The sequence below is a fragment of the Condylura cristata genome, unplaced genomic scaffold (genome assembly GCF_000260355.1).
Source record: "Condylura cristata isolate star-nosed mole 26May11 unplaced genomic scaffold, ConCri1.0 scaffold00006, whole genome shotgun sequence".
In the NCBI taxonomy this organism is placed as follows: Eukaryota; Metazoa; Chordata; class Mammalia; order Eulipotyphla; family Talpidae; genus Condylura; species Condylura cristata.
In genome coordinates, this window is record NW_004567107.1 from 55,628,112 (window position 1) to 55,636,347 (window position 8,236).

The 8,236-nt window shown below is 43.0% G+C and overlaps 1 pseudogene; it reads right to left on the minus strand.

Annotated features, from left to right (window-relative positions):
• Nucleotides 1-4,086: 4,086 nt before the first annotated feature.
• LOC101623244 lies at nt 4,087-4,599 on the minus strand (annotated as a pseudogene).
• Between the last annotated feature and the right edge of the window lie 3,637 nt (nt 4,600-8,236).

Below are 8,236 nucleotides of genomic sequence, written 5' to 3' on the forward strand. Positions count from 1 at the left end.
TCTGGGTTCAAATTCTTGGCCTCTGCCTGTTGGCTCTGTACTTCATACTTTAAATGAGAGAGCACCTTTTGGGATAGATAGAACATGGATATTCTTCTAAAAGAGAGAGAAAAAAAAAAGAAATGAAATGGGCAAAGAGTACATTTCCCTCCTTTGTATACTAAGAAATATTGAGTTGGGCCTTCCCTGGTGGCACAACAGTTTGTTAAATGCAGCACTGCAAGCTGGCTGTTTCTGCTTCAGTGCATGTTTGATCCCCGGCCTGGGAGGTGATCTGCATGGCCCTGGAGGTGATCCACATGTCACAGCAGACCTCTTCTGTTTCGCCCAGGGTATTTTGTCGATCTGCCTGTTCTTCTTCCGGCTTTGTCTGGTGGATCCACTTACCGCCTCTGCATCTCTGGCCTGTACCCTAATTCTGTGTGCATAAAAAAATAAGTATTTTTAAAAAAGAAATATTGAGTGTCTTCACTTATGAAGATTCAGCCCAAAACTTAATAAATTGTCTAATTTCCCATCTTAAAATTGTAACTAAAATTTTTCCTAGCTCCCAGGTCCCTTAGGCTGTCAGTCACAGCCTGTGTTAAATTACCTGGAGAAACAGCTGTTCATGTCAAGAACATGTCAAACATCCCTCACCAGTTTTTTGTTTGTGTGTTTGTTTTTACTGTTTATGGATGTGAGCATAATAAACACTGTTTATGATTTATGATTGTTGGGAGGATTAATTAATGAATATGTGTTGACTCCCCAACACAAAACCAATAATATTTTCAGTCCTTGTTACCTAAGAAATAAGAATTGGGAATGTAGTCATCTGTACGTGTAACTTCCTTCTATGCCCAGGGTTTTTAAATTCAACATTCCAATGTATACTTTCAGGAAAGCTTTTCTTGATGTGTTCCTCTCTTCTGATTCTTTTTTTTTTAAGATTTATTTATGTATTTATACATACAGAACTGAGGTACAGGCAGAGGTGCAAGGGCGTTGAGAGGCGTCACCAGAGACAGAGTGGGGAGCAGAACAGGCAGATCAATGTAGTACACTGCTGAGCGGAGCAGCGGGCAGGTCAGGAGAAGTCTGTGGAGCCACATGGAACATCCCTGGGGCTGGAGATCGAACTCGCACTTCAGTGGCTGCAGCTTGCTTGCAGTACTGTGTCCTTGCAGTACTGTTACGTCACCAAAGAGAGCCCACTTCTGATTCTTATACTAAAAGAACAGTCTTGCTCATTTATGATTGTTCTTATGGGTTTAGTCTTCATTAAATTCTGAATTAGAGATGGTGCATCCCATTTTCTCTTTCCTTTCTGACTTTCATTTACAGAAATCCACCTTAGGGGGAAAAAAAAATCCTTAGGTAGGCTTAGAGAGAGAGAAGTGAAGCAAAGGAGGGGGAGGGGGAAATGTGAGGAGTCAGCTTCAATAAGCAGTTGGGGAGCCCTCCCACAGAATTCTCAGTTCTTTCTGGCCCCAAATAAATCATCTGTGACTTATTTAAGTTTCCCCCCTCAGGCAGAAGCAAACCTCCTGGGGAGGGAAATTGCTCCCTACTCATGCCACTTTATTACTCAATTTGGAAATGGCTTTTGCTGTCAGACACAACTATGTCTGCAATCATGATTAAGGTCTGTGGATCTTTGGTGAACAACATGAAAATAAAAGCTGAAAATTTCCCTACCTACCTTGAAAGGCTCACTTGTTGTGAGAGATTGTTTTGTTAGGTTTTATCTTCCCAGGTGTTTTGTAGAAGCCCATGTCAGCCAGTGGGAATGAGTCACCTGGCTGTGGAAAGATTAGAAATTCCTAAAACATGATATACAGCCCTGCAAATGAGGCAGAGAAAATGTAGGGGGACAGCCCTCTTTGGTTTTAATCATCCCTCCCAGACTTGATGGCTTAATTTCCCTTCCTAAATGCTGAACAGGTACAGTCAGAGACACTGTTTTCTAATCCTTTTCTCCTTTCCTCTTCTGTTTTCTTTTCCTGGTTCTATAACATCATGATATATAAGTTGAATGTATACAAGATCATGGCCATGAAATTGATTTAGTGTGTGCATGTAAAAATGGCAAACAGGGCCCTCCCTGATGTCCAGTGGGTTAGGACACAGCACTGCAAGGCAACCACAGCCGCTTCAGTGTGAGTGACCCACCTGGCACGGCAGACCTCTCCTGACATGCCTGCTGCTCCCCTCTGCAGTGTACTTCCTCAGTCGGCATGTTCTGCTCCCCACTCTGTCTCTGGTGAATCCTCTCACTGCCCTTGCACCTCTGGCCTGTACCCCAGTTCTATATGAATAAATAAATAAAACTTTTTAAAAAGAATTTATAGAAAGAGCCCATAGTTGTAGTTTTTTTTTTTTTCCAAATGGCTAACAGAGTGACCAATGGGTACTCACCCACAGCACATTGGATAGAGATAAGGGTCACCTTTTCCCTTGAACACCACAGTAAGAAAGAGTACTGGCTCAAAGGAAGACTCAGAACTTCCTTGACAGAATCTCAGGACTTCACATGGAGGACCTTTTTGTTTGTTTATTTGACTTACAAAAGATGTTTATTTAGATTTGGTCAGTCCAGGTAAGACATACTAGAGTCACAGAGTTATATGCATTAACAGGATACAACAAAAGCATAAAATCTGAGTAACCATGCACACAGTGCTGAAGTTTTTAGTCACCTAACTAGAAAACACACAAATGCATGCTGAAAAATGTATCTAATGTGAAACTACTAGGAGACTCCTTCAACAAGTCCAACTTTCAGTAGTAAAACTTGGCAGTCATCACCTCAAAGATCCTCTGACACATCTGAATGGTGTGTGAGTACAAGACCAGCATAGTGAGAATGGCTTTAAGCAGCACAGGGTCTAGGGAGACACAGATTTATACAGACACTATCCTGTTATATTTTAAGGAAAGAGAGCTGTCCATTTACAAATTCACATTAACTCTTAAAAGTAACCACCCTCTATTAAATGCTCTTTTAGCAACATTCAGAGTAACAGTTACAATTCCTAAAATGAAGATATTGAAGCAAGCAGAAACCTTCCCCCCCCCAAAAGAGAAGAAAACACATACCCACAAAAATGGCAGCTTGTAACAAAAGTATGCATTAGTTTTCTGAATAGAATCCTCTTCTAAATTACATGACCTTATTAAAAAATATTTCAAAAATTGAACCCTGTACATTGACACTAAAGTCCTGGTCATTCTGAACATGATGGGAATCCACAGTGGGATTTTCCTTCCCACTCACTGATCTCTCTTCTTAAGGGACATGATTGGAGCGTATGTCCTGAGTGGCATGTGAGCATTTTCTCTGCCTGTGGGATAGTCTCCACCATTTTTTAAAAAGTTTTATTTATTTATGCATATAGAACTGGGGTACAGGCCAGGGGTTCAGGGGGGTGAGAGGAGTCACCTGAGACAGTGTAGGGAGAAGAGCATGCAGATTGACAAAGTACACTGCTGAGGGTAGCAGTGGGCAAGTCAGGAGAGGTCTGCCATGCCATGTGGGTCACCACCCTGGTTGGGGATCGAACTCGTGGTGAAGCAAAGCACTGCTGCATATAGTTCACTAATGCTGTGCTTTAACCCTCTGTACCACCAGGGAAATCCCAAGAACCTACACTTCCTTATCCTCACAGAAATGGTCTCTGAAACAACCACCTCCTTTGCCAGCTCTCTTCTCTGATCTGCTGGAGAACTTATTACCATTCCCAGAGAAGCAAAGTCATGTCTGGTTGTGTCTCCTTCTCTGTGAAATCCAGACCCAGATGTCCTTTGCCAACAGTAGCTGCCATTATTTGATCCACTGAACAGATGACTTCACTCCTAACCTGTGGCCTCTGCCTGTCCTACCAGTTTACAAGATGTTGTCCCTCTGGGGCCCAGGGAAGAGGCTCGAGACCATTGCTGTTTGGTTTTGTATCAGGTGCTGGCTCATCTTCTGCAGCTGTTGCCAAACAACTGGGATGGCGCCCTGCATACCCTCTACTTCTTCATCAAGTTGAATGATGAAGTCATTCAATTTGCCCGACTGCTTTTAAGCTTCTGCTTAGTTTTCTTCTGTTAAGTTTACTCCTAGTTGTGTAATTCACCTCCAGAACAGCTGCCTTGATTCTCTTGGATAAATATTCAACCCTTTATCATTAACTTTTAGCCTGTTTGACTATCAGTTGTAAACTTCCAGTTCATTTTGGCCTTGTTCCAGCTTGTCTTTAGTCTGTTACAGGTCACCTACAGGCAAGTTGATGCCTGGGTCTACTATTGTAGATCTCAGCTGGATAGCTCTAGGTGGCTGGACTTGTATGAGGCCCTGGGTTGGAGTAATATAGCCTTGGCATCTCTTGTTCTTCAGTTGTCAGAGCTGCACTGAAAGGATGTTTTCCCTGAGTGCAGCCCTTACTGTTGGTGCTTTAGTTTTCCTTCAGATTCCCTTAAGGCAGTTACATCATAAGAGCTAAGATCTGTGCACTTAACCTCTGAAGCTTGCACATGTACTTCATATTGTTTCCATCTTAGAATCAACTCACTTTGTGCCATGACTTTGAAGTCTGTTTCACTCAGTGGAACCCTTTTGGGAAGAGGTCCCATGCCAGTAATCTTACACTGAGGGGTTGCTTTCGGGCTGTAGTTGTAGCCCTGGCTTGCTCAGAGACCCTGTTAAGGGGAGACTCATCAGAGAACTTATCCTAAGGTTTGTGTCCCACTGTAGGAAAGAGAGTAGAGGAAGGGAATGGGGGTGCAACCAGGAAAGTAGATACCCCCCACAGAACAGGCAACCATCCATGGCCCTACAGGGCATGGAGGGACTTTTCAGAAAGGGAGTGAAGACATGTGTGATGTGGGAACAGAACCAGATTTAGGTTACTGTGAGTTCCACCTCTGGTGTGTGCAAGGAAATATTTATGTAGATAAAATGCTAGTACAACTCAAAACAACAAAAAATCTGACAAACCAATAAAAAGAATGTGCAAAGAACTTAGACTTTAAAAAAAAAAGAACATTCATATGGCCTACAGGCACATGAAAAATTGTTCAACATTGTTTATTATAAGGGAAATGCAAATCAAAACCATAATGAGATATCACCTTGTCCCTATGAGAAGAACTTATACCAAAATGAATAAAAACAACAAATTTTTGTGAGGGTATGTAGAAATAGAACCCTAATCCATTGTTGGTGTGAATGTAATTTGGTGCAGCATGGAAAATGGTATGGAGAGACCTTAAAAAAAAAAAAAAAAGAAATCCCATGTGACCCAACAATATACTTCTGCTTGGAATTTACCAAAGGACATGAAAATGCCAATACTGAAAAACATCTGTATTTCTAAGTTCGTGGCAGCATTGTCCACAGTTGTAAAGTTGTGGGAACAAACTAAGTGCCTAACAACAGATGACTGGACTAAGAAACTCTGAAATATACAATCAGTGGATTAGTATGCAGCTATGAAAAAGATGAAACTGTGCCTTTGGGGACAAAATGGATGGACCTTGAGATGAGTATGTTAAGATAAATAAATGAAAAAAAATGAAAGACATATCAGATAGTTTTCCTTATCTATGGAATATAAATTATCAAAAATATATTCGCAAAAACTAAAAACAATTACTGGATGTAGTGAAAGTATATACTGTTTAGTAGACGGAAGAACAGATAGGGGAAGGAAGAGGATTGAACATGAGATCTGGTGGCGGCTGACTGAAGGATGGAGGAGTAAAAACATACTCCGGATTATCTGAAATATAAACAACCACTAAATTAATTTTTAAAATTTTAGGAGGGATACAGAGAAAGAGGAGAGGCAGAGGAGGTGGGGATGGGAAAAAGAATTGGAAGGGAAAATGGGGACTTGGTGGAAGGGAACAGACGAAGAGAAGGCACTCTAAGGCTGCAAAGACCAGCAGTGAGAAGGGAGGTCTGGTCTGTGTTTACATAACAGACTAACTGGGGAAAGCTTCACTCAGTTGTGATTTTCTATTTGCTGATGTCATAACTAAGAAAACAAAAGACTGTTGTAACTATTGTCCCAGGAAAAGGCAATTGCTTCAACTCATCTGATTTAAATTTTTAGATACTCTGATGTTAAAAAATCTGCCAGAGGGCCCTCCTTGGTGGCGCGGCGGGTTAAAGCACAGAACTAAGAAGCTTAAGCTACTTCCGCATGAGTTCGATCCCCGCTTGCCCTGGAGGAGATCCACGTGGCGAGGCAGACCTCTCCTGGCCCGCCCGCTGCTCCCCTCAGCAGTGTACTTCGTCGATCTGCCTGTTCTGCTCCCCGTTCTGTCTCTGGTGAATCCTTTCACCCTCCGCATCTCTGGCCTGTACCCCAGTTCTATATTAATAAATAAATAAATCTTTAAAAAAAAAAATCTTCCAGAGCAGTTTCTGTACATTTGAAATTCTGAGTACTCCAGGGCTAATGACAAGCTGACCTGGTCTCCTGACTCCATGACTACTGGTGAGTTATGGTGAAAACAATTTTCTGCTGTCCATTGCATTGATCCTGGCTTGCCTTATAGGGTAACATAAATCCTAAATAAGGATAAAAATGAACAGCTAAGTGTCCTCTTTCTTACAGAGCTCCATTTCCTTTCCAGAGTTCCGGTGTTTAGATTTTACTACTAACTGTGAGGGCCCCTCAGAGCCAGGGATTCAGGAATCCAGGTAAGTGAGTCAACCTAGTTCTTAAGAGTGCCGAAGTTCTTTTTTCTGTTATTATTTTTACTTTGAGGACACCTAGTGGCAGTTTATTGAAGTTTCTGAAGAAAACTCAGAACGTAGTAAAGACAAGGAACGTTTTCCTCAACACCTTCCAGCTTGCAGCCTGAAGCCCGAAACCCGAAGCCCGAAGCCTGAAGCCCGAAGCCCGAAGCCCGAAGCCCGAAGCCTGACGCCAAAATTGTTTTCTGGCTGAGTGAGGAGCAGCTCTAATCAGATCCTATAGCCCAACCCCAATCCCATTTTCCCACCTTTCACACCTTGCAAATACAATTCTCTTGGGCTAATTGTTTCGTGGTGGTTTTTAATGAGCAGTTTGTTTATTTGACATCAATAGATCTCTCTCTCTCTCTCTCTCTTTTTGTTTTTTGGATTTATTTTAGTTAGTTATACATACAAAAGCTGGGCTACACGCCAGAGGTGCTGGGTGGGGAGAGGTGAGACAGATTGGGGAGCAGAACACACAGATGTACTGAAATACACTGCTGAAGGGAGTACCAGGCGAAACAGGAGACATCTGCTAGGCCATATGGGTCAGCAACCTAGCCAGGGTTGTGCTGCAGTGACTGTGGATAGCTTCGTAGTGCTGAGACATAATCCCTTGTTCCACCAGGGAGGGCCCCCAATAGATGTCTTTTTCTAATTTTTTTTTTAAATTTGTACATACAGAACTGGGGTACAGGCCAAAGGCTCAGGGGCGGCGAGAGGCTTCATCAGAGACAGAGTGGGGAACAGAAGAGGCAGATTGACAAAGTACACTGCTGAGGGGAGCAGCAGGCGGGTCAGGAGAGGTCTGCCACGCCATGTGGTCACGTCCGGGGCAGGCGGGAATCGAACTCATGCAGAAGTGGTTTCAGCTTCTTAGTGCAGTGCTTTAACCCACTGCACCACCAGGGAGGGCCCCTAGAAGTCTTTTTAAAGACTATAGAAAGGTCAGTTCATCAACTAATCAGCCTAGTCAGTTCATCAACTAATCAACAGATATTGATACTCTGCTTTGGGAAGATATTCTAAGGGGATTAAAGAAGACTGTAAGATTCTTTATCCTCTTTCCCTCTGGAGGTGACATGTTCCTCCCCAGAGGTGTGCTCCATCAATGACCTAATCGCTCATCTATAAAATGGAAGGTGAGGGCCCACCCTGGTGGTGCGGTGGGTTAAAGCACAGCACAAAGAAGCTTAAACCACTTCCGCATGAGTTCCATCCCTGCCTGCCCTGGAGGTGACCACATGGCGTGGCAGACCTCTCCTGACCTGCCCGCTGCTCCCCTCAGCAGTGTACTTCGTCGATCTGCCTGTTCTGCTCCCCACTCTGTCCCTGGGGAATCCTCTCACCCTCTACATCTCTGGCCTGTACCCCAGTTCTGTATGAATAAATAAATAAATCTTAAAAAAAAAAAAAGGAAGGTGAGTTGCGGAGATTGCATGGAGACATCTGACAATCCAAGTTATCTGTGTGGTATCTTTACACACTAAGCAGTGGTTAAGATCCTACCTTAACCATTCA